At 49.8% G+C, this 26035-nt stretch overlaps 1 protein-coding gene across 3 annotated transcripts in view; it reads left to right on the top strand.

The window, feature by feature from the left end:
- The window catches only part of SELENOI (selenoprotein I), a 105549-nt gene that overhangs the window by 31276 nt on the left and 48238 nt on the right, over positions 1–26035 (top strand). The gene's annotated exons all lie outside the window — the stretch shown is intronic.

A 26035-nucleotide genomic window follows, 5' to 3' on the forward strand; every position in this document is an offset into this window, starting at 1 on the left:
TGGAGCACGCGCTCCCCTTTTTCCCTCGCTTCCAGCGGGGACGCCGCGTTGCGGCCTAGTGGCCGCACGGTCGTTTTTCCTTTTCGTGGTGTGATTTCAGCCACCATTGACGACTTTGACTTCGCCGACGCGATTTTTCCGTCGATGTCCTCGAAGGTCCCGAGTGGATTTAAAAAGTGTGGTCGCTGCGGCCGGCCGATCTCGCAGACCGACACCAATGCTTGGTGCCTCCAGTGCCTCGGGCCGGAGCACAATATCAAGTCGTGTTCTCTGTGTCTCGGTCTCCGGAAACGGACTCAGGTTGCGAGGCAAGTTCTGCGGGACCGTCTTTTTGGAACTTGCGCCGGCCCCTCGACGTCGACCTCGAAGGCATCGGTATCGACGCCCGGCCCTTCGGTACCGGTATCGATGCCCGAGACATCGGCACCGATGGCAGCGACCCCAGGAGAACAGGTCCCGTCGGCCCGCCGGTCCTCCGGTGAGAGTGGGGGTGAGAGGCCGCGTGGGCAGTCGGCCCCGGTCACTCCCTCAGCTCGTGGGCCACGGGACCGAACCCTGTCTGACCCGGTACCTCGAGACCGAGGGGGATCGACCTCCTCCTCCTCCATGCCCTCCGGCGCCGGTGACGGGCATCGCAAGAAAGATAAGAAGCGTCGTCACCGGTCGCCCTCGGTGCATCCGGATCTCGGAGAGGAGGCGACGCCGAAGCGTCATCGTCGAGAGGAGAGGTCTCCGTCGGTTGTGGAGGTACCGACGCATCGGGGTTCCGGCACCTTGGTGCCGTCTCCTGGCTCCCAGCAGCTTCTGGCGCCGACACCCCTACCGGCCCCACCGCCTTTCCCGGCAGCGGGCCTGGACGAGTGCCTCAGAGCCATCCTTCCGGGGATCCTGGAAGGGCTGATGCGCCAGGCTGTGCCGGCGCCGGGGGTGCTTGCGCCCTCGGCGCCGATGACTGTGGCGCCGGCGAGCTCTAGCCCGGCGCCGGGGCTGTCGACACCGCCGCCACGCAGGTGGAGTCCCCGTCGACGTCGATGGAGGGAGCTCCGTCCCCGCCGGCGCGGGAGTCCACCGCTCGACGACACCGAGACCTTGGTGCCTCGACGTCGAGCCGGGCCCGGTTCAGGACTCAGCTACATGAGCTTATGTCCGACACCGAGGATGAGGACTCGTGGGGGGAAGAGGAGGACCCTAGATATTTCTCCTCAGAGGAGTCTACGGGCCTTCCCTCGGACCCCACGCCTTCACCGGAGAGGAAACTCTCGCCTCCCGAGAGTCTCTCCTTTGCCTCCTTTGTGCGGGATATGTCTATCAGCATTCCCTTCCCCGTGGTCTCTGTGGAAGAGCCGAGGGCCGAGATGCTCGAGGTCCTCGACTATCCATCACCACCTAGAGAGTCCTCCACGGTGCCGCTGCACAATGTCCTTAAGGAGACGCTGCTTCGGAACTGGGTGCGACCATTAACTAACCCCACCATTCCCAAAAAAGCAGAGTCCCAGTACAGGATCCACTCCGACCCAGAGCTAATGCGGCCACAATTGCCCCATGACTCAGCGGTCGTGGATTCTGCTCTCAAGAGGGCACGGAGTTCGAGGGATACCGCCTCGGCGCCCCCGGGGCGGGAGTCTCGCACTCTGGACTCGTTTGGGAGGAAGGCCTACCAATCCTCCATGCTCGTGACCCGCATCCAATCATACCTGCTCTATATGAGCATTCACATGCGGACCTATGTGCAACAACTGGCGGACCTGGTCGAGAAGCTCCCGCCGGAGCAGTCCAGGCCTTATCAGGAGGTGGTCAGGCAGCTGAAGGCGTGCAGAAAGTTCCTGTCCAGGGGTATCTATGACACCTGTGACGTGGCATCTCGTGCTGCGGCCCAAGGTATAGTGATGCGCAGGCTGTCATGGCTGCGTGCCTCTGACCTGGACAACCGCACCCAGCAGAGACTGGCCGACGTCCCTTGCCGGGGGGATAACATTTTTGGTGAGAAGGTCGAGCAGATGGTGGACCAACTGCATCAGCGGGAAACCGCTCTCGACAAGCTCTCCCATCGGGCGCCTTCAGCATCCACCTCCACAGGTGGACGTTTTTCCCGGGCCCGGTAGGCTGCACCCTATTCTTTTGCGAAGCGTAGGTACAACCAGCCGGCCCGAAGGCCTCGTCAGGCACAGGGACAGCCCCAGCGCGCTCGTTCTCGTCAACAGCGTGCGCCTAAGCAGCCCCCTGCGCCTCCACAGCAAAAGCCGGGGACGGGCTTTTGACTGGATCCACGGGAACATAGCCGCCCTACAAGTGTCCGTACCGGGCGATCTGCCGGTCGGAGGGAGGTTAAAATTTTTTCACCAAAGGTGGCCTCTCATAACCTCCGACCAGTGGGTTCTCCAAATAGTGCGGTGCGGATACGCCCTGAATTTGGCCTCCCTGCCTCCAAATTGTCCTCCGGGAGCTCAGTCTTTCAGCTCCCATCACAAGCAGGTACTTGCAGAGGAACTCTCCGCCCTTCTCAGCGCCAATGCGGTCGAGCCCGTACCACCCGGGCAGGAAGGGCAGGGATTCTATTCCAGGTACTTCCTTGTGGAAAAGAAAACAGGGGGGATGCGTCCCATCCTAGACCTGAGAGGCCTGAACAAATTTCTGGTCAAAGAAAAGTTCAGGATGCTTTCCTTGGGCACCCTTCTGCCAATGATTCAGAAAAACGATTGGCTATGTTCCCTGGATTTAAAGGACGCATATACTCACATTCCGATACTGCCAGCTCACAGACAGTATCTCAGATTCCGCCTGGGCGCACGGCACTTTCAGTATTGTGTGCTGCCCTTTGGGCTCGCCTCTGCCCCACGAGTGTTTACCAAGTGCCTCGTGGTGGTAGCGGCCTACCTACGCAAGCTGGGAGTGCACGTGTTCCCATATCTCGACGATTGGCTGGTCAAGAACACCTCGAAGGCAGGAGCCCTCCGGTCCATGCAGTGCACTATTCAGCTTCTGGAGCTGCTGGGGTTTGTGATAAATTACCCAAAGTCCCATCTCCAGCCAACCCAGTCTCTGGAATTCATAGGAGCTCTGCTGAATACCCAGACGGCTCAGGCCTACCTTCCCGAAGCGAGGGCCACCAATCTCCTGGCCCTGGCTTTGCAGACCAGAGCGTCTCAGCAGATCACAGCTCGGCAGATGTTGAGACTTCTGGGTCATATGGCCTCCACAGTTCATGTGACTCCCATGGCTCATCTTCACATGAGATCTGCTCAATGGACCCTAGCTTCCCAGTGGTTCCAAGCCACCGGGAATCTAGAAGATGTCATCCGCCTCTCCACCAGTTGCCGCACTTCACTGCTCTGGTGGACCATCCGGTCCAATTTGACACTGGGACGTCCATTTCAAATTCCACAGCCCACGAAAGTGTTGACGACGGATGCATCTCGCCTGGGGTGGGGAGCTCATGTCGATGGGCTTCACACCCAGGGTCTATGGTCCCTCCAGGAAAAGGATCTGCAGATCAACCTCCTGGAGCTCCGAGCGATCTGGAACGCACTGAAGGCTTTCAGAGATCGGCTGTCCTGCCAAATTATCCAAATTCGGACAGACAATCAGGTTGCAATGTATTACGTCAACAAGCAGGGGGGCACCGGATCTCGCCCCCTGTGTCAGGAGGCCGTCGGGATGTGGCGTTGGGCGTGTCGGTTCGGCATGCTCCTCCAAGCCACGTACCTGGCAGGCGTAAACAACAGTCTGGCCGACAGACTGAGCAGAGTCATGCAACCGCACGAGTGGTCGCTCCATGCCAGAGTGGTACGCAAGATCTTCCGAGAGTGGGGCACCCCCTCGGTGGACCTTTTCGCCTCTCAGACCAACCACAAGCTGCCTCTGTTCTGTTCCAGACTTCAGGCACACGGCAGGCTAGCGTCGGACGCCTTTCTCCTCCATTGGGGGACCGGCCTCCTGTATGCTTATCCTCCCCTACCTTTGGTGGGGAAGACCTTACTGAAGCTCAAGCAAGACCGCGGCACCATGATTCTGATAGCGCCCTTTTGGCCCCGTCAGATCTGGTTCCCTCTTCTTCTGGAGTTGTCCTCCGAGGAACCGTGGAGATTGGAGTGTTTTCCGACTCTCATCTCGCAGAACGACGGAGCGTTGCTGCACCCCAACCTTCAGTCCCTGGCTCTCACGGCCTGGATGTTGAGGGCGTAGACTTTGCTGCGTTGGGTCTGTCTGAGGGTGTCTCCCGGGTCTTGCTTGCCTCTAGGAAGGATTCCACTAAAAAGAGTTACTTTTTCAAGTGGAGGAGGTTTGTCGTGTGGTGTGAGAGCAAGGCCCTAGAACCTCGTTCTTGCCCTGCACAGAACCTGCTTGAATACCTTCTGCACTTATCAGAGTCTGGCCTCAAGACCAACTCAGTAAGGAATCACCTTAGTGCGATTAGTGCTTACCATTATCGTGTGGAAGGTAAAGCCATCTCTGGAGAGCCTTTAGTCGTTCGATTCATGAGAGGCTTGCTTTTGTCAAAGCCCCCTATCAAGCCTCCTACTGTGTCATGGGATCTCAACGTCGTCCTCACCCAGCTGATGAAACCTCCTTTTGAGCCACTGAATACCTGCCATCTGAAGTACTTGACCTGGAAGGTCATTTTCTTGGTGGCAGTTACTTCCGCTCGTAGGGTCAGTGAGCTTCAAGCCCTAGTAGCTCATGCTCCATATACCAAATTTCATCACAACAGAGTAGTGCTCCGCACCCACCCAAAGTTCCTGCCGAAGGTGGTGTCGGAGTTCCATCTTAACCAGTCAATTGTCTTGCCAACATTCTTCCCCAGGCCGCATACCCGCCCTGCTGAACGTCAGTTGCACACATTGGACTGCAAGAGAGCATTGGCCTTCTACTTGGAGCGGACACAGCCCAACAGACAGTCCGCCCAATTGTTTATTTCTTTCGACCCTAACAGGCTAGGGGTCGCTGTCGGGAAACGCACCATCTCCAATTGGCTAGCAGATTGCATTTCCTTCACTTACGCCCAGGCTGGGCTGACTCTTGAGGGTCATGTCACGGCTCATAGTGTCAGAGCCATGGCAGCGTCGGTGGCCCACTTGAAGTCAGCCACTATTGAAGAGATCTGCAAGGCTGCGACGTGGTCATCTGTCCACACATTCACATCTCATTACTGCCTCCAGCAGGATACCCGACGCGACAGTCGGTTCGGGCAGTCGGTGCTGCAGAATCTGTTTGGGGTGTAAATCCAACTCCACCCTCCAGGACCCGAATTTATTCTGGTCAGGCTGCACTCTCAGTTAGTTGTTCTTCGTAGGTCAATTTCTGTTGTACCCTCGCCGTTGCGAGGTTCAATTGACCTGGGTTCTTGTTTTGAGTGAGCCTGAGAGCTAGGGATACCCCAGTCGTGAGAACAAGCAGCCTGCTTGTCCTCGGAGAAAGTGAATGATACATACCTGTAGCAGGTGTTCTCCGAGGACAGCAGGCTGATTGTTCTCACCTACCCTCCCTCCTCCCCTTTGGAGTTGTGTGTTTCATCTTTTGCTAGTCATTCAACTGGCGGGAGCGGTCGCGCACGGGCGGGAAGACAGCCGCGCATGCGCGGTGGGCGTGCCCTGCGTGCCGACCGTCCCGCGAAGCTTCTTTCCGGTTGGTGGGGGCTGCCGCGGACGTTACCCAGTCGTGAGAACAATCAGCCTGCTGTCCTCGGAGAACACCTGCTACAGGTATGTATCATTCACTTTATCACGGCAGCAGCTAAGAAGCATGGAAATGTTCAAAATTTGTGTGTGCGTGCAAATAATCTGAATATTCAAGGAAGAAAAATACTTCCTGTTGTGTTATGACATTTCTGTAGTTAATGAAGGTGTAATCGCAACATGAGTATGGCCAGTTGTACCCATCACATTTGGCATACTAGCAATGAAACTCACATTCACTCTACTTCTTCCCAGATGTATTTTGTTGTATTCCTTTGCTGACTGAATTTCAATTTCTGTTCTGGTTACAACGTTGAAACTGACTTTATCCCTTTTCTGCCTGATTATGTTTTTGACTGAACGGTTATTTACATTTTTGGCCATATTGGTTTCAGCCAAAAATTTGTGCTTTCCCTGTCTGCCTCCCTCTCCCTGAACAGGAGTTGCCCTTCCTCCCAGACCCGCTGAGTGCCCCCTGGACCTGTCTTACAATCCTTGGTGGTCTAGGGTCAGGAGTGGTCCCAAGTTACTCCTGCCCATTCTGGCTCTGCTCTCAAAATGGCTGCCATGACCAGGGTATCGCTCTTTCCCTGACTACACCACTAGACTGCAACTTCGTTGGGTTTTTTTTTTTGGTACTGCAGTTTCAACTATAACAATTATGATATTGCGCAATAGTTTATATGGTAAACAGTGCTCCAGATAAATGTTCTTGATATAAAATTTTAGCAGGAATTCCTGTAAATTTGGGATAAGTTCCTTAGGAATTAGCCTTTCTGTGGAGTTTGTTTCATTAGCTGCAATCCATGTATGTGGAGGCTATTTTGCTTAGAGGTAAAATATGGTCTTTCATTATTTAAATTATGTTCTGGCTTGGATACTGTGGGTTTAGCACAAGGATGCAGACTGCAAGTTCTGACGATTCCCCAGTGGCCCTCGCCAGTTCACATAACTGAACTTCAGTTTCCGATTTTGGTGTTTTGCTTCGGCCGAAACCAGGTTCGGTTTTGGTTTCAGCTGCAGTTCAGCCTCTAACCCCCGCTGTATCCTGACGAAAAATGTAAGCTGCCGAGCAACTTCCATAACCCAGGTATGTGGCATGCCCACAACCTACAAGAGGATTGATTTATTACTCGTAATGTCTTCATGCAGGGACAAAGGTTCATAATTCTAGTAGTAATGCCTGCAGGATGTCCCGATGATGGTTTGAGCCTGGGCTGTTCCTTCCTTCCTTCCTTTTTTTTCTTCCTTGTACTTGATTGTCCTAGCCTCTGTCTCCTCTTTCTTTCTTTCTTTCTTTCTTTCTTTCTTTTTTGTTTTTTCTTGTAGCCCTCAGCTATGAGAGGTAGTGCTCCAGAAGATAGGAGTTAATCCATGGTAGCACAGCAGAAGGGAAACTGGCAAAGGAACCTTCACTGACACTGGTCAGAAAAGTGAGCTTTTTATTCCACTTCAGGCCAGGAGTTTGCCAGCATTAGGCAACCATCATATTTGATGAAATGGAAGAAACAAACTGCTGGTCTCTGAGTAACAAAACAGTAGAAATAGAGGACTAGTTGATTGCTTTGTTTGATCTTTTTGTGATCAAGCTACCTGTGGTTTCATTTGAAGCAGAGGGAGGGAGCAAAATAATGGAACCCTTCCTCTTCCCCCATATGAAGGGAAAACAATTAGTGCTTCAGCTGCAAAGAGAAAAGTAAGAGGATGGTGGTACAGTAATGACATTTATTCAGCCTTTGATCCTCAGTTTCCCAGCTATCATGGTTGAGGTTTTCTGTTGCTGTGTGTTAGCAGTTGAATGTGTGTTTTCTGCTTGCAGATGTCCTATAGCTGGGTAGCCTTTACTGCATTTCTTGGCTTTCCAGCTCAAGAATCCTTGGTCTACCCATGACCCAAGTGGTCTGTGCTTTCATTTGCAGGTATCTGCCTTCCCTCCCTCCATTCCCTCTCCCTCAGATAGGTCCTAGAGTGGCAAGTAATATCATGAAAATAGCAGGAACAATAGATAACTAGTTATTTCACAATTCTTGCTTTAATCGATAGCAGTTCTAGGTGGTCTGGAGTGATCACGTATTCATAAGGGATGAGAATGAGGGGGTCCTTTTACTAAGCTGCAGTAAAAAGTGGCCTGCGGTAGTGTGAGCGCGTCTTTTGAGCGTGCACTGGACTTTTTTTTTTTTTTTTTTACCATGTCTAGGAAAGGGTCTTTTTTTAAGGGTCCGGAAAATGGACTTGCACAAAAATTGAAACCAGCGCACGTCCATTTTCGGCCTGAGAACTTACTACCACCGATTGACCTAGCCGTAAGGTCTCACGCGCGATAAGCATGCAGCATGCGCCAACTGTTTACCGCCGAGTAAGCGGCCTGCGGTATAAAACAGAAAATTTTCTACCGCGGGATTCGACATCCGCCAAATTCAGTTACCGCCCAACTCGCGCACTAGCCAATTTGGCACAGGTGCTGTATGCACATGGCCCTCCCATGACTTTGTGAAAGGGCCCTGAAGTTTCTCTTCTGAAAGATGCTAAAGTAGGGTTACTAGATGAGTAGCTGATGGGAGGGAGGCATAGCTTAGTCCTGGGGTTTTTTTTTGGGGGGGGGGGGATCCCTCCCATTTCATCTATATATTTATAGATCCAGCTGTTGTAAGAAAGGAATGATTACAATGGGATGAAACTAGGATTGATAAAGCTTGCCCCTAATAGCTAGAGGGGGGTTGGTCATCTGGAATACAGTGTTAAAGGATATAAGTTCTCTTTCACTTCACTTTAATAAGCCTGATTGTCAGGATATCTGTAATGAATGTGTACATGAGAGATTTTGCATGTACTGGGTCTCCAGTGTAAGCAAGTCTCCCTTATGTATATTTACTGAAAACCCAGCTGGCTGAGTATGCCCCCAGGAGAGCATTTGCAGATGTTGCACTGTGCCATTGTTTCTGTATTAGGCAGAATGCAAGAAGGGCTGAATTTGTTTATTGCACTGTTATACTGTGTTCTTTTTTTTTTTTTTTCCCTCTGCTTTGATATCAAAAGCAGATAAATTTTTAATTCAGACTAGTTTCCAATTAGCTTCCAAACACGTGACTGAACATTGTGTATTCTGTGGTTTTTCTAGGTGCAATAGTGAGAGAATGCTGTTTAATCCGGTTCATGAAAGTTGCCCCATGTATCAAATAAGACAGCACTATTCTGTTCTTTGATTTGCCAACTTTGTCAGGCTATCTGTTAGTGACAAGTTTCTTTATTATTAAAAAAAAAATAATAATAATGTAGCCTTGGTAACTTTCCCTTTTTGTTCCCAAAGAAACATTATTGCAGTGGTTGCTGTTCTGCCCCAGTGTTCATGGAGACAGGGTATATTGTTATGCATACCTAATATGAGTATTGTATTTTATTGCATTGTCTGTCTGTGTATAGACGGTACTGTGTACTGGGGCTTCCCCCTACTCCTCTATAGTTTGAGCACAACAGCTGTTCTCCTAGGTCTCTGGTTCACAGATCAGACCCAGTGGATAACAGGGTGAAGTGCTCGGCTTGGACTCCACAGGGACCTTGCCACAGGGGAAGTGGGTCACCATCTACCTATGCCCTCATCTCTTAAGGGGTGCTTTCTGCAGCTCCAGGCAGCCCAAAGGAAATATTAACTGGGTTGCCTGGTGTAACATTATTCCTCTGTCAGGGGAAGAAAGCTAGTTTTTAAAAAAAATAAAGAAAAGGAAACCCACACTTAAGAGCCAGGCAGGGGACAGCAGAAGCCTAGTAAGCCCTAGACTGCGGTCAGCTCAGGATGTGCAGTATAGGCCTGTGCATGCCGGCAGGCTGGTTCTGCACTTCCTGCAGGATCTGGTGTCTGAACTCTGCTGCCAGCTCCATCTGCCTTCAATGTGACGGTCCATTTGTGGCTTGGGAAACACCTTGAACCCCCCTCTGGGGCTGCTTCTGCATTGGAACCTTTTGCAGCAGGAGCAGTTTTGCCTCCATTAGGGCTGAGGGAGATGTGGGGGTGATTGTCAACATCTCATTCACCTCTGGGGCTGCTTCTGCATTGGAACCTTTTGCAGCAGGTGCAGTTTTGCCCCCATTAGGGCTGAGGGAGATGTGGGGGTCATTGTCAACATCTCATTCGGCTGCTCTTGGAGTCTCCTCTTTCCAGGGGTTGTGGGTTGTTTTGCAAGGTATAGTGGAAATGGAGGATCTGGATCCTTTCTGGCTTATGGTTTGGCCCTTCAGAGGAGGTCCCTAGCAAGATGGGGTTTCTCTCTCGCTATCATTGACACTTTGCTCATTGCCCACAAGCCATCCATTTCTTTGGTTTACATCTGTCTATAAAGTTATTTTGAGAGATGATGTCAATAGCAGACTTTCTCCATGTGGAAAGCGCAGATCCTGGAGGTATCCAGCTTTCTGCAGCAGGGGTTTGACTTCTAAACTCCCTCAAAATTCAGCTGGTATTGGGGGTTTCTCTAGCTGCTCATGAGGAGATTGCATGGGCTTTGAAGGGGGTTGCTTATCTATATGGCTCTTCCCTCTTGGGATTTGAATCTGGTACATAATGTGTTTTTGGGAGCTCCTTTTGATCCCCTGAGGGTTGCCTTACTCAAGGATCTCGCCTTGAAGACCGGTGGTGATTTGCTTTGGTCAGGAGAGTATCAGAGCTTCATGCGCCATCCTGATGGGGCCCATATCTCTCCTTCTCGGAGGAATTGGTGTTCATCCACACTGTGCCCTCCATGCCTTCTGAAGGTGATTTCTCCTTCCCATGTGAATCGAGAAGTGTGCTTACTCTCCTTTTTGTGAATATCCTGAAAACCCTATGGCACTGGGTATGCCCTGAAGACTGGATTGGCAATGGCTGAGCTAGACCAGTCCAGACTGTCTGGTTGCATATCCCTATGAGCAGATGGAGGAAGAGACTTGAAGATGCCACTGATTAGTATAACAGGTGGTGCATCCTGGAATATACCCAGTATTTCTGTGACTCCAACAAATAGTGCTGGTTAGCTGGTGCAACAGGATTTCTTCTGAATAGACTTTCTCCTCAAAGTACAATCCATTGTTTTGCAGCCCTTAAAGCTGAGCCTTAGCCTAGACATTACTCTCAGGGACTTGTTTGTGGACCTTCCTTTGGTTGAACTTGGAGGAGTCTTTCCCGTCTTTTCCTCCAGGGTCCCAAGCTCTAGCCCATGGGCTTCTCTTGTGAGGCTAGTTGTCAGTAACCATAAAGTGCCTCATCTGACTGAGGGTGAATAGTACTTCCTTCTCCCCCACTTTGTCCTCTGGTACACTGCCCTGTAGACTTCAAAAAAACAAAAACGTCACCTTTACTGTGTCTTTTGTGTGTGTGTGTGGCCCGGGGGGGGGGGGGGGGGCACTGTTTTAAACTAGAAACGGGGAAGCAGAGTGCTGGTAATTGAATGTTTTGTCTTAATTTCATTGAATAGGTAGGTGGTAGATTGGGGGGGGGGGGGGTGCTCTGATTGAGGCATGCCTGTACTAGGCCGCCTGGCTGCTTTTCAATTTTCTCCTCAGCAGGGGTTGTTTGTGGTAGAGGAGAACAAATTTCTTTAATGGATGCTTCTACAGTACTCCTGGCTACATCTGGACTTCTTGTTGAGTAGCATGCTTGTGCAGCTCTTTCTGTGGAGCTGATTTTGGTGGGAACGGCTGTTCCTTGTCATCAAGCAGATGAAGCCATTACGTATGGGTTATGTCCATCAACCAGCAGGGGAGATAGAGAGCACTCAAACTTTCACAGTGCCCTCTTGGCCAGCTAGCTCCACTGCCTCTTCAGTATTCTCTATCTCCCTTAGCAGGGTGGCTGCAGCTTGTTCGAGCTCCAGAAAAATCTGCCAGGAGGTGGTTCCTGGCTTGCCAGTTGTTAACCGGGGTGTTGGAGGCTATAGCAGCCTCACTTTAAAGGCACATAGGTTAGCCCTTTCCCTGCCTTACCCATACCTCTGTGGATGTGGACATATTGCCTTGCTATCCCTGTCCTTACCCACCAACAGTGGATGCAGGCATATAGGTTCACCCTTTCCCTGCCTTTCCCACTCATCTGAGCCTCCGGAGTCTTCAATACCTCTGCTTTCCTCACAGCTTTAAAAAAAAAAAAAAAAAGTCACGTCGCGTTTTTAAACGCAGAGACACTGGAACAGAGGTTTTTGACCTGATTTTCAGCAGGATCGTAGTTGTACACTAGATCCTTTGAGGTAAGAGTGTTTTCCAACTCCTCTGGGGTGGGGCCGCGATCGGGGCGATTTTGGCGCGAACCGCCATTTTGGATTTTACCGCCGTTTTTCGGCGATGGCTGCGGACAATGTAAAGCGCTGTTCCACTTGTGGCAAGTGCAAATCAGCAGCAGGGCTCTGTAAATCGTGCTGTATTGGCGTAGGAGCCGGCCCGAGCATGGCGAGTGATGTTTCTTCCTGCTCTGAGCTGGCAGCGGGCGCCATTTTGCTTACACCGCATGGCGCGGCCTCCGTGGACACGGAGAGACCTGAGCCGGGTGGGGCACCTCGAGATGAGGTTATTTCAGGAGTGGCTAGCACCGGACAGGATTTGGGTGCCCAGGGTGAGATTTTCTCCCCGGATTTTGTGCTTTTGCTGCATAAAGCATACATGATGAAAAGAGCCCTTCCTCAAGGGTCGCCTGAGTCTCCTCTGATTGCCCCCCCGATGGATTCTGGCCTGGGTCTGCCCAGTGAGGCTTTTTTCCCGGATGCTTGGCCTAAAGATAAGCGCAGAAGGGTTAATTCCCCTTCAGATTGTGGTGCACCTTTCCCCCCTCCCCCCCCCCCCCCCCCCCCCCCCCCCCCCCCCCCGTGGTCGGGGTGTGAGGATTCGGAGAACTCTGACAGACGTTCTTGGTCTGAGGAACCAGAGTCAGGTGCAGATTTACCACAGGATCTGGATGATCCCTCCGCGGTGAGGATTTTCCACCGTGATGAGCTGCCAGCGCTTATTTCAGATTCCCTGCAGGCCCTCTCGATTGAAGATCCTGACAGTGGCATGGCCTCCTCGGGTAATCCCAGGATGGCTAGTACCAAGAAAGCTGCTCGGGCCTTCCCTTTGCATGACTCCATCCTAGAGCTTGTTTCGGTTCAGTGGGCTGACCCCGAGGGACCTTTGAGAGTTTCCAGGGCTATGGGGCAGTTATACCCTCTGCGTGAGGGACATATGGCTCGTTTTCAAATGCCTACAGTGGATGCCCTAGTCACTGTGGTGACAAAGAGAACTACCCTCCCTGTTGAAGGAGGTGTTGCCCTGAAGGACGTTCAAGACCGTAGGCTGGAAACAGCGTTGAAACGGTCCTTTGAAATTGCAGGTCTCACTGTTCGGGCGTCTGCATGCAGCTGTTATGCTGTGAGAGCCTGCCTAGCTTGGCTGCAACAGGCAGTGGCTCAGCCCGGAGTTGGAGCGGAGCCCTTCTTGGATGTGGCTCCGCGGATAGAGGTGGCCTTGTCCTTTCTGGCTGATGCCCTTTATGACCTTGTCAGAGCTTCGGCTAAACAAATGGCAGTAGCAGTGGCGGCTCGCCGTCGTCTGTGGCTACGACACTGGGCAGCGGACATGGCCTCTAAGCAAAGGTTGGTGAAGTTGCCTTTTCAAGGACTTCTCCTATTTGGTGAGGAATTGGAGAAAATTGTGAAAGGCCTGGGTGATCCAAAACCTCAGCGCTTGCCCGAAGATAGGCAGAGGCCTTCCTCTAAGGGCCAGGCGGTCCACTCCTCGTACAGACCTCGCTTCCGTGAAGCTAAAAGGTACCGCCCGGGGCGTTCTGCTGGGTTCACTTCACGTGCCCGTGGTCAGCAGAGGAACTCCTTTCGCTCGGACAAGTGTTCCGCAGCCGGTGGCTCAAGACCAGGAGTTCAGGGGCGACCCTCTCAATGATGGTGCGCCGGCCCTCTCCTCGATGCCTGTCATCGGAGGACGGCTTTCCCTCTTTGTCGAGGAGTGGGCCAAGATTTCCTCAGATCAGTGGGTTCTGGACCTGATCAGAGATGGATACAGAATAGAATTCAACGCCCCAGTAAGAGACGTGTTTGTGGAGTCCCAATGCGGTTCTGCCGTCAAACGGGCGGCGGTGGAGGAGACTTTACAAGGTCTGATTCAGTTAGGGGCAGTGACCCCGGTGCCGCCCGCCGAGCAAGGCTGCAGCCGATACTCCATCTACTTTGTGGTGCCGCGAAAAGGTGGGTCCTTTCGCCCTATTCTGGACTTAAAAGAAGTGAACAAGTCCCTGAGAGTGCGGCATTTCCACATGGAATCCCTGCGCTCCGTCATTGCGGCGGTTCAGCCAGGAGAGTTTCTCACGTCTCTAGACCTGAAAGAAGCTTACTTGCACATACCGATTTGGCCCCCGCACCAGAAGTTTCTGAGGTTTGCGGTGTTGGGAAAACATTTCCAGTTCAGGGCCTTTCCTTTTGGCCTCGCCACAGCTCCCCGAACCTTTTCGAAGGTAATGGTGGTAGCTGCTTTTCTCAGGCGAGAAGGTATCAGGGTTCACCCGTACCTAGACGACTGGCTCATCAGAGCAGACTCTGCAACAGAGAGCTTACAAGCTACAGCCAGAGTGGTCTCAGTACTGCAATCTCTAGGCTGGGTCGTCAATATGGCCAAACGTCACCTGTCCCCTTCACAATCTCTAGAGTTTTGGGGGGCCAGGTTCGACAGTCTCAGGCTATGTGTTCCTACCCGAGCTAAGGCGATGCAAGCTTCAGAATCAGGTCCGTCTGCTCCTGAGGATGCCCCGCCCGCGAGCTTGGGACATTGTCCAGCTGCTGGGATCGATGACAGCCACGATGGAAGTGGTACCCTGGGCGAGAGCGCACCTGAGACCTCTACAGTATTCCCTATTCCGGAGATGGTCTCCTATTTCTCAGGATTACCAATGCAGACTTACTTGGCTCCCTGCGGCCCGTCTCAGCATGGAGTGGTGGCTCTCGGACAGCATGCTGCGGCGAGGAATGCCGCTGACGCTCCCCGTTTGGTGCCTAGTGATAACAGATGCCAGCCTGAAGGGCTGGGGCACACACTGCAAGGGGAAGCATGCCCAGGGTCTATGGACACCTGAGGAGTCGGAGTGGTCCATCAACCGCCTAGAGTTGAAAGCGGTGTTTCAGGCGCTTCTGGCCTTTCAAGTGACCCTGGAAGGATTGGCTGTCAGAGTGATGTCGGACAACACGACAACGGTGGCCTATATAAATCGACAAGGCGGAACAAGGTGCAGAGCACTAGCCGCGCAGGCCGAACTGATTTGCCACTGGGCCGAGCTGCATCTTCAGTGTCTGTCGGCAGCTCATATTGCAGGTCAGAGCAATGTGCAGGCCGATTATCTGAGCAGGCATCAGATCGATCCAGCAGAATGGAATCTGGCAGACGAAGTATTCCTGCAGATCTGTGCCAAATGGGGCAAGCCCGTGATGGATCTAATGGCGACAAGTGCCAATACCAAAGTCCGTCTGCTGAAGAAGCACGGGAGAGATCCTCGCTCGGCGGGGTTGGATGCCTTGGCTCAACCCTGGCCTCCGGGTCTACTTTGTGTTTCCCCCATGTCCCTTGATAGGGCGCCTGCTCTTGCGGATTCGGCTGCACCCAGGAGAAGTGGTCCTCATTGCCCCGGATTGGCCAAGGAGACCTTGGTATGCAGACCTCCGACAGATGCTCCTGGAGGCTCCTCTGCCGTTACCTCTGGTACCGAACCTGTTGACTCAGGGACCGGTAGCCATGGAGGACGCCGGCCGCTTTGGTCTTACGGCATGGCTATTGAGAGGGCGCAATTGAGGGATAAAGGTTATTCCAATAAAGTTATTTCCACTCTCCTGCAAGCCCGCAAGCGGTCCACTTCCGTGGCTTATGCCAGGATTTGGTGCCTGTTTGAGTCTTGGTGTGCTTCCAGAGCCATTGTTCCAATGCGGGCTCCTGTCTCGCCGATTCTGGACTTTTTGCAGGAAGGTGTACAAAAAGGCTTGGCCTATAATTCCCTGCGGGTGCAGGTGGCAGCATTGGCCTCCCTTCGTGGTAAGGTGGAAGGCGTGTCTTTGGCTGCTCACCCAGATGTGGCACGGTTTCTTAGAGGGGTGCTTCGGCTCCGACCTCCAGTGCGAGCACCCTGTCCAGCTTGGAACCTGGGGCTAGTTTTGAAAACCCTGCAGGCATCTCCTTTTGAGCCGCTTCGGCGAGCATCGGAGAAAGATTTGACACTGAAGGCCGTTTTTCTGGTGGCCATTACCTCGGCGAGACGGGTGTCAGAGCTCCAGGCGCTGTCCTGTAGAGACCCATTTCTGCAATTTTCAGAGTCCGGAGTCACGGTTCGGACCGTGCCTTCCTTTATGCCTAAGGTGGTTTCAGCCTTTCACTTAAACCAGCCTATTTTCTTGCCCTCTTTTTCAGAGGAAGAGTTTCCAGAATCTTTTGGGCAGCTGCACCTTTTGGATGTGCGCAGGACTCTGCTGCAGTATCTGCGAGTTACTACTCTTTCAGGACTTCTGATCATCTGTTTGTTTTGCTATCCGGTTCTTGCAGAGGGTCTCCAGCGTCTAAAGCCACTATTGCCCGCTGGCTCAAAGAAACTATCTTTTCAGCTTATCTGCTGGCCGGCAGGGTTCCGCCTGTAGCCTTTAAGGCACATTCTACTAGAGCGATTTCTTCCTCTTGGGCTGAAACTGGAGCACTCTCTCTTCAAGATATATGCAGTGCAGCAACATGGGCTTCTAAGCTCTCCTTTGCCCGACATTACAGGCTGGATGTGGCTGCCAGGAGGGATGCGCGTTTTGGTGCACAAGTGCTAGCGCGTGGTGTGGCTTGTTCCCACCCTATCAAGGGATTGCTTTGTTACATCCCATACGTAATGGCTTCATGTGCTTGATGACAAGGAAGGGAAAATTAGGTTCTTACCTTGGTAATTTTCTTTCCTTTAGTCATAGCAGATGAAGCCATGAGCCCTCCCTGTATGATTGTCTGTATGCTGTGAATCTGTTTTTCAGGTTCTGCTCTAATTTCCTGAAGTTCCTTCCTTGGGAGAAAGTTGGAAAACAATCTTCAGGATTCATGTTCAGTTTAAATTTAGGAGGATGTGTTCATTCCCTCCAGGAGGCGCGTGTGTTCCCCTCCACTTATACAATAAGGAGGATGAGTTTATTCCCTCCAGGAGGATGCACATTCCCTCCTTTATGAGTTCATGCCCTTGTGATGGGCCATCGTTCGCTGTGAGGAAAGCTCTTGTGATTCCCATTGCGGTTTGCCATACTGCTTTGGAAGCTTCAAATACTGAAGAGGCAGTGGAGCTAGCTGGCCAAGAGGGCACTGTGAAAGTTTGAGTGCTCTCTATCTCCCCTGCTGGTTGATGGACATAACCCATACGTAATGGCTTCATCTGCTGTGACTAAAGGAAAGAAAATTACCAAGGTAAGAACCTAATTTTCCCTTTTGTCCCCAGACTGCCAAAATCATGCCTGATGTAATTTGGGGCTGGGGGCTACTGGGCTGTCTCCTACCACTGTGGGTTGAGGGGGCTATCTGGATGGGCCTACAGTCCTATGTTACAGGCCCTAACAGATTTGCTTTAGAAGAGTTCTAGAGGAGTTGAATATTTTTGATCCAGGGCTTTCAGGGAGTTCCCCTGAGTGCTAAGGTTTTTTTTTTTTTTTGGGGGGGGGGGGAGGGGGAACTAGCCTTGTTTAAAGGCTGTACAGTTTGCAAGTGGGCCAGGCTGCTCAGTGATGGAGTTCATCCTGCCTATGTCCTCTGTGGAGAACATGGATGTAGACAATAGTGGTTCCTTCCTGGCTCAGAGCAGAGCTGTCCCCAGATGATGAGGACTCCCCTGGTGGTAAGGAGGAGCTCACTTTAATTGAGCATGTCTCCAGTTTTCCACATTTCTGTGCCCATGTGGAAGGATTCTACAGATGAGGATACCAAACCTTTTTGGGTCTTCCCATTTCATTGTGCCCTTTCCCAAGTGGTGATAGTGAAGTGGAAATTGCTGGATGGGCACTAAATTCATGTACAGGCTCTGACCCTTTCCACACGAGGATCTTGACAGGTTTCTCCCTAAAGTGGACACCAAAAAGACCTCTGTCCTGGTAGAGGCAGCTCATCCTTAAGGGATGCTCATGATTACAAGCTAGAATTCATGATGACAAGGTGGAATCTTCTCTCAAGCAGGCTTCTAATGCTTCAGCTGTTGATAATATATGCTTCTGTCTGTGGTGGTGGCATGACCAGGGCTCTTCTGCAGTCAGTACAGCAATTGCCCACCTCTTTAGTCTGATTGAAGTCAGAGGCAGCCATTATGATGGATGCTGTTTGACCTCATGCATATGTGTTCTCACTTGGTGGCAGTTATGGTGGTGACACATAGATAACTGTGGCTATGACATTTGGTAGATGCGGCTTTCAAATTCTGCTTGAGTAAGTTGGCATTGTGAAGGGGGAGGATTTGGAAAAAAAAGGACTTGGGCAAAGCTTGCCCACAGTGCCTTCCCAAAGGCATGGCCAGGTCTGGATCTCAGGGACTGGCCTTGTGAGCCCAATTTAAGGATTGAGTTTGGTATCACAGAATAGGAAAGCCTCTCTTCCTTGGCATTGCAAGGGTCTCAAGTGACAGGTTGCCCTGTTTCACCTGGTGTGGGCCCCTATCACCTCAAATCAGTGGGCTCTAGAGGTAGTCTGTCAAGGCTGTGCCTTGGAATTTGCAGAGCCAGTTTTTGATGACTTCCCCCTATGGTTCTCTGCAAGGTTTGAGTAGTCAACCCCCACATTACCATGATTGCTCCTCTTAGAAGTGGTGGAGCCTTTTCCAAATCAAGATGTAAACCCGGTTTGTTCCATTTATTTCATGGTGCCTCAGAAGGGAAGTTTCTTCTGGCCTATTCTGGTTCTGAAGGGAGGTGATGTCTCATCTCAAATTTCGAGCTTATGATTGGTGCTTGCAGCGGTGAGATCAGGGGAGTCATGGCATCCCTGGACCTCTTGGAGGCCTATTTCCACATTGCTGTCACAGCTGAGCATAAACTGTTTCTCAGCTTTTGTGCTCTGGGCCACTACTTCGTTTTTCATATTCCACTTGGGATTGGTGACGACCTCAAGAACCTTTTACAGAATCATGGTAATCTTGGTGGTCCACCTCCACAAGCTGTTCATGTAAATCACTACTTGGATGATTGCTTGATCAAGGTGGAGTTGAGGCTGGTGACCTCAGGTGGTCCGGCTGCTCAAGTCCCTGGGATGGGTAGTGAAGTATGGTAAGTCAGCTTGGATACACCAAGCATGGTATGGTGTTTCTAACCTAGGAGTGCAATCTTAAGACCTGGGTTTGAGACTACCCAGGCTTCATAGCAGCGACAAAAGTATTAACCACATGAGACCCCTTCAGTTGATGCTGTTGTACTGGTGTCATTTGGTGTGATGGGATTCTCCAGACCATCTCGTTAAGGGGATTCCCCTAGACCCCCCCCCCCCCCAAAAAAAAAAAAAAAAAAAAAAAAGACAGGTTGGTGCTTTCTATGGACATGAATCTGGTGGGCCAAGGTGCCCCTTGTCTGGGGTACAGGGGCAGTGATCTCTGCAGGCAGTCTTTTGGAATATCAGTTTTCTGGAACCCAAGGCCATTTTATTGGTGCTTCAGCATTTCCTGATGCTCCTACAAGATTCCATTGGACAGTCCATTACATATTTTTGAATAAAACTCCTTCTGTGAATTCTTTGAGTCTGGTGGATGTTTTTCCATATCATCCTTTGTCACCTTCACTGTGTTTGCCTGCTTGTATTGACCTGTGTGGAGGTCTTTTGTTCTTCTGTGCCTGTTGTCTGTAGATAAGTTAGCAAACATTTTTCCCATTCTTCTGGAATTATCCTCCGAAGAACCATGGAGATTGGACTGTTTTCTATCATTACTCAGAATGAGGGGTCTCTTTTGCATCCCAGCCACCAGTGTCTGGCCCTCATGGCCTGGATGTTGAGAATGTAGAATTTGCCTCTTTGAATCTCCTGGAGGGTGTCTCCAGGGTCTTACTGGCTTTCAGGAAAGATTCTACTAAGAGGTGTTATACTTTCAAATGGAGTAGGTTTGTCGTCTGGTATGAGGGCAAGGCCCTAGATTCTCTTTCTTGACGTACACAGAACCTGCTTGACTACTTTTTACACCTCTCTGAGTTTAGTCTCAAGACCAACTCTGTAAAGGTTCATCTCAGTTCAATTAGTGCTTACCATCAACGTGTAAAAGGTAAACCTATCTTTGAACAGCCTCTATTTTGTTCGATTCATGCAAGGTTTCATTTTGTTAAAGCCCTCTGTCAAACCTCCACCTGTACCATGAGACCTTAATGTCATCCTTACCCAGCTGATGAAAGCTCCTTTTGAGCCACTGGACTGTCCTCTGAAGTACTTTACCTGGAAGGTCTTGTTTTTTGGTGGCAGTTAGCTTACAGGGTCAGTGAGTTTCAGGCTCTAATAGCAGATCCATCTTACACAAAGTTTCATCATAACACAATAGTTCTCCACACTCACTCTAAGATCGGCCTAAGGTGGTATAGGAATTCCATCTTAACCAGTTAATTGTCCTGCCAACATTCTTCCCCAGACCTCATGCCCATCCTGGCAAAAGCACACTGCACACCTTGGACTGTGAGCGAGACTCAACCTTCTACCTGAGCGGATTAAGCCCTACAGACAGTCCACTCAGCTTTTGTTTTTTTTTTTATCCCAACAGGGGTAGCCATCAGTAAACGCACTCTTTCAATTTGGCTGGCAGACTGCATCTTTTTCACTTATGCCCAGGCTGGGCTGACTCTGGAAGGCCATGTCACGGTTCATAATGTCAGAGCCATGGCTGCGTCGATAGCCCACTTGAGATCAGTCTCCATTGAAGAGATTTGCATGGCTGCAATGTGGTCTTCAGTTTTTTTTGGCATCTAGAGTCCAATTCCACCCTCCTAGGCTCATTTTATTCTGTTCCAGACTGCACCACAACCAGTGTGTAAATAGTTTCAGGTTAATTGAATCTACTTGGCCTCACCGTTGCGAGTCCTATCGTCCTTGTTTCTCTGTGAGCCTGATAGCTAGGGATTCCCACATGTGAGAATTATATGGCCTTCTTTCCCTCAGAGAAAGTGAAGTTACTTACCGGTAGCAAGTATCCTCTGAGGACATACCCTCCCACCTCCCCTAGGAGTTGAATTTAGTTTTTATTTATGGTACTGCTGGTCTGCGCTCGTGAGTTGGGCAAGAAGGCAACCTTGCATGCAAGGTGGGGGTGCTGCCTTAAGGCCTTAGAGTTACTACCCTGGGTAGTGTTTCTGCACTGGGCTCTGTGGATGTCACCCACATGAAAACTGACCTGCTGCCCTTGGAGAATACCTGCTTCAGGTAAGTAACTTCGCTTTTTCCTCCTCTTGATTTTCCTTATGGTTCAATAATTTTTATTGGAGAAATCATAAAACATCATTAACATACAGATGACTCTGCGTAGTTATCTAACACTGCAATCTTAATGCTTTTAACAACAAAGCTCGTTCAAGGTACAAGATACTTGTTTGCCCTTTGTCTATGAAGTCTTGAACCAGAAACTCATGCTTGAAATGTGTTCCTGAAACCCTGACCCAGACAGGCATGTTTGCCTTGTAGCCTGGAAGCCATAAACCCAGAAGCTTTTGCTGGGTTTGTTTTCTTAGTCTTGATCCAGAGATCTGGTTTGCCTTGATAATTTCACTTTAAATTGTTCAAGCCCTTGTGTTATGCCTTTAAGGAGGGGAACTTTGTATCCTGTTCAGATCCTGCACTCTGTTTGTTCTGTGTATATTTCACTACAGACTAGCTCAGAATTGTAAAAGTGTCGCTTAAACTGACGGCCATCAGTTAGGCTAAAATGAGACATTAGAATGGGTTATTGTAATGCCACTACCTTGTTATTTTTGCCTGCTGCTGCTCTCTTGCCAGGTTTTCTTCTGTAGGCTGGAGCCCTGAAATAAATGTACTCTTCCTACTCCATATGCCAGCCTGTCAATGTGTTTCTTTTTATTTAAGGCGTAGTCTCTGTAGAGGCAGACATTATTAAATTACCTTTACTAATAAGTGTCCCAAGCAGGTGTATCTGGTGATAAGGCACCACAATAAACACTACTGCTATGGGGTAATGCAATTAGAAATAAAAATTAAAAAAAATGTAATTTTAAATGTAGTGGCTTAAAAATATAAAAACATCTGTCACAAGATTTTGGATAGTCTGTTACTATATGCCTCTGTTATTTGACCTGTGCTAGTGATCCATGTTCTTTGATCCTGGGGAACTGAGTTCGATTCCCACTGCAGCTCCTAGTGAGTGTGGGCAAGTCACTTAACCCTCCATTGCCCCAGGTACAAAATAAGTACCTGAATATATGTAAGCCGCTTTGAATGTAGTTGCAAAAAACCTCAGAAAGGCGGTATATCAAGTCCCATTTCCCTTTTCCCCCCCTTTCCCTAATTTATATTGTATGTTAGAACCAAGATTCAGTTTTGATGTTTTTTTTTTCTTTTAAAACATGTGATATCTGCTATCAGCTGGGTTTTAGCCTTTGTATGTAAATGACAAATATGTGGCTTAAAAGCTGGTCTGGGTGAGAATGCTAAAATACCTGGTTTAGCAGTGCTTCTGCTAAACCACATCCTGTAGAAAATTCACTGTTCACAGGACAGCTTACTGTTCCTGATCTTGACTGTTTCAGCTATAAGGGCCCTTTTACCGAGCAGGCTTGTAACATTAACTTCAAAACGTTTTCAAAGTTCTTAGTCCATGTTTCTTAATGGTGGTATTACATCCCTATTGTGCAGATTGGTAACGTTTGGGAGAAGGATTATGGGAGAGCAGATTTAAAGCATATGGATAGCTTCCTATTGGCACTTTGATCACCTGTCGGAACATTTGATGTGTTAAAACAATTTTAGCCCGGGTTTCGAAGCCTGTTTTGGTGCCTGTTCCTCATGCTGGCTTGGATTTTTAAGTACTAGTGGTAGTTCTTGCAAGAAGGCAGGTAGTAGTACCCTGCACCACTTAGTTCCTCCTTCCTCCCTTTCTTGTAGGACGGGGCTTATTTAGAAGGTCTTTTGGTAGAAAGATGAACAGTTCTCTGCTTTATGATGTAGTATCTCTATAGTACTGTCACTGTACGTCTGATGAAAAGGAAGTAAAATAATACCTTAGTGTTATCAACGTAGTGATCAATGGGGTAGGAACTGCAGGAAAAATTAGAAGTCAAGCCCCCGTTAATGAACTACACTGGTTCTGGGTATATGTCTGTTAGCAATGTTGTTTATTATCAGATAAACACTGTGCAATGACTCCCAACACTCCTTGTGAGTAGAGAATGAGAAAAACATAGCTGGCTTGTTAATTATTAGGATACATCAAAAGGGGGGAGGGGCGGACTCAGAAGTCCCTGAAGAGGGTAATAGAGGACAGAGCAGTAGGGCAGGAGATCAACATTTTTAGTTTAAAGCTTTTAAATTATACTTTAATAAATAAGGGCTCTTATAAAAGGGAAAAAATGTGTGTTCATAACTGGTGGCAAACAAGCCTAGAAAAGTAAACAATGACTTTTAATGTTATAGAGCCTTGTAAAAGTGTAAATGAAGAAAATGTTTGTTTGAAATCACATAAAGCCAATCAATACTAAACTAAGAAAATCCTTAGTTTGCCTAGTTGAATAAAAATTCTTGTAATTATTGGGACCTGGTGATATTGGTAACTTGAGGCGTGTTCTATTCAGTGTTTTGATACTGGATAAGCTTCAAATCTGTCAAATTAATACATCTGGGATTTACCTGTGTGTACATCTCCCTTCTGGCTCCAACCCTGAAAGCTTTTCCCTCTGGGATCCTTGTTCTGAGAGAGATGAATACAGGACTGTGTTCTGGCTCCTTCTGCCGCCAGGATGGGGGAGACCTTGTTTTCCTACCTTTTGTAGAGAGGTGTGGTAGCCTTGTTAGTCCACTCTTAAGGTTATCAATAGAAATCAAACAAAATAAAACATGGAAAAGAAAATAAGATGATACCTTTTTTTATTGGACATAACTTAATACATTTCTTGATTAGCTTTCGAAGGTTGCCCTTCTTCATCAGATCGGAAATAAGCAAATGTGGTAGCAGATATAACTGAGACATCCAAGCATTACTTTGACAGGGTGGGAGGGTGGGGTGGGTAGGAGGTATGCATGGGGACATCAAAGCATTTTATTCAGTGGTGTGCTGGTAAATTTTTAACAACAGGCTCTCTCCCCGGTCCACCTCGGCGCCCCACCTCTGCGCCCCCCCCCCCAAAACAAATTGCAGAGCTGGCTATACCCCGGGGGGGGGGGGGGCAGCGGCCAACACATTACTCTCTCCAGAAAAAAAAAATTAAATGATCCCAGGTTCCAATCTAATTCATGTTTAATATGGGATAAAATGCCATAAATAAGTAAATAAACACAAACTTTTAACGTTCAGCACCTGATTCTCAAAGTGGACATATTCCAAACACTATAATGAAAATAAAATTATTTTTTTTCTACCTTTGTTGTCTGGTGACTTTGTTTCTCTGATCATGCTGGTCCAGTATCTGATTCTGCTGCTCTCTATCTGTTCCCTTGACTCCGTTTCCAGGGCTTCCTTTCCATTTATTTCTTTTCTTTCCTCCTTTCTTCTTCATTTCTGGTCCTCCGCATACTTGACTGTACAGTGGATCCAGCTTCTGCCTATTTTCTCCATCCATGTGCAGTTTCTCTCCTCACTTCCTTTTCCCTCATCTAATCTCCTTCCTCTATCTTCCCTGCATGTCCAGCATTTCTTCTCTCTCCCTTCCCTCCCCTCCATCCATGTCCAGAATTTCTCTTGCTCTCCCCACCATCCATGTCCTGAAACTCTCCTCTCTCCCCTGCCCCTCTCTATCCATCCATACCCAGCAATTCTCGTCTCCCTTGCCCCCTCTGCCCAGCAATTCTCTCCCCTGCTTCCCTCTGCCTATCCATGGCCAGCAAATCTCTCCCCTGCCTCCCTCTGCCCATCCATGGCCAGCAATTCTCTCTCCTGCCTCCCTCTGCCCATCCATGCCCAGCAGTTCTCTCCCCTGCCCATCCGTGCCCAGCAATTCTCTCCCCTGCCCATCCGTGCCCAGCAATTCTCTCCCCTGCCCATCCATGGCCAGCAAATCTCTCCCCTGCCTCCCTCTGCCCATCCATGCCCAGCAGTTTTCTCCCCTGCCCCCCTCTGCCCATCCATGCCCAGCAATTCTCTCCCCTGCCCCCCTCTGCCCATCCATGCCCAGCAATTCTCTCCCCTGCCCCCCTCTGCCCATCCATGCCCAGCAGGTCTCTTCCCTGCCCCCCTCTACCCACCCATGCTCAGCAAGTCTCTCCCCTGCCCCCCTCTACCCATCCAGCGAGTCTCCTCCCTCCCCTCCCGCTCCCCTCCGTCTTTTTTGAATTACCTCCGTCGAAGCGCCGCCATTTAAAGCCCTGCTGCGTGCTGGCTGGCCGTCTCCAGGCTTCCCCTGCTTGATTCGGATGATGTTCGTGCCTTAGTCCCGCCTTCATTCTGACATCATTTCCTTTTTCGCGAAGGTGGGACTAAGGCACGAACATCATCCGAATCAAGCAGGGGAAGCCTGGAGACGGCCAGCCAGTACGCAGCAGGGCTTTAAATGGCGGCGCTTCGACGGAGGTAATTCAAAAAAGACAGAGGGGGGGCGAAGGACATGGTTGTACATGCTTCGGAGCGGCAGGGGAGGTAAGCATGGCCAGTGACGGTGCCCTCCTGCCATGCTTACCTCCCGCAATGGAGCCGGCTTGCCCCCAACAACAACCGGCTCGCAAGAGCTGTCAAAATTTAACAAGCGGCTCGTGCGAGCCGGCTCCAGCACACCACTGATTTTATTGATATTCTAACAGGATGGGTGTGGGTAGGTGAGAGGAGGGTTGTTTCTTGAAATTGTTTGCAGTATTGCAATAGATGGGAGAAAAACTGCAAGTTCTGCTCCCTGCTGCATTATTTTCTCATGAAAAGGAAATTTAAGGCATACTTTGAGAGCTAGATTTGTATATACTGTTTGGGGGGGAGGGGGAAGATGGAGTGTATTTAGAAAGCTGGTCTAGACTTGTGATGAGTAGTGTGCTTGCTTTCTGCTGCAGAACGTTTAGACTAAGTTGCAAGTAAGCAAATGCTTTCCCAAAAAACGAACCTCGTGTTACACCATTGGTAACATCTTTTTCCTCAGAGTGAGCTCATTTACCACTACCAAATGTGGGTCTCCTTAAATTTGATGTACCTCTAGAGATCAGTGGCATTCAGCATTTTTTCTCGGTATGCATCAGTCTGACAAATTTGGTGTGAGTGAGCCATTGCTCAC

This window comes from Microcaecilia unicolor, chromosome 3, assembly GCF_901765095.1.
Source record: "Microcaecilia unicolor chromosome 3, aMicUni1.1, whole genome shotgun sequence".
Taxonomy (NCBI): Eukaryota; Metazoa; Chordata; class Amphibia; order Gymnophiona; family Siphonopidae; genus Microcaecilia; species Microcaecilia unicolor.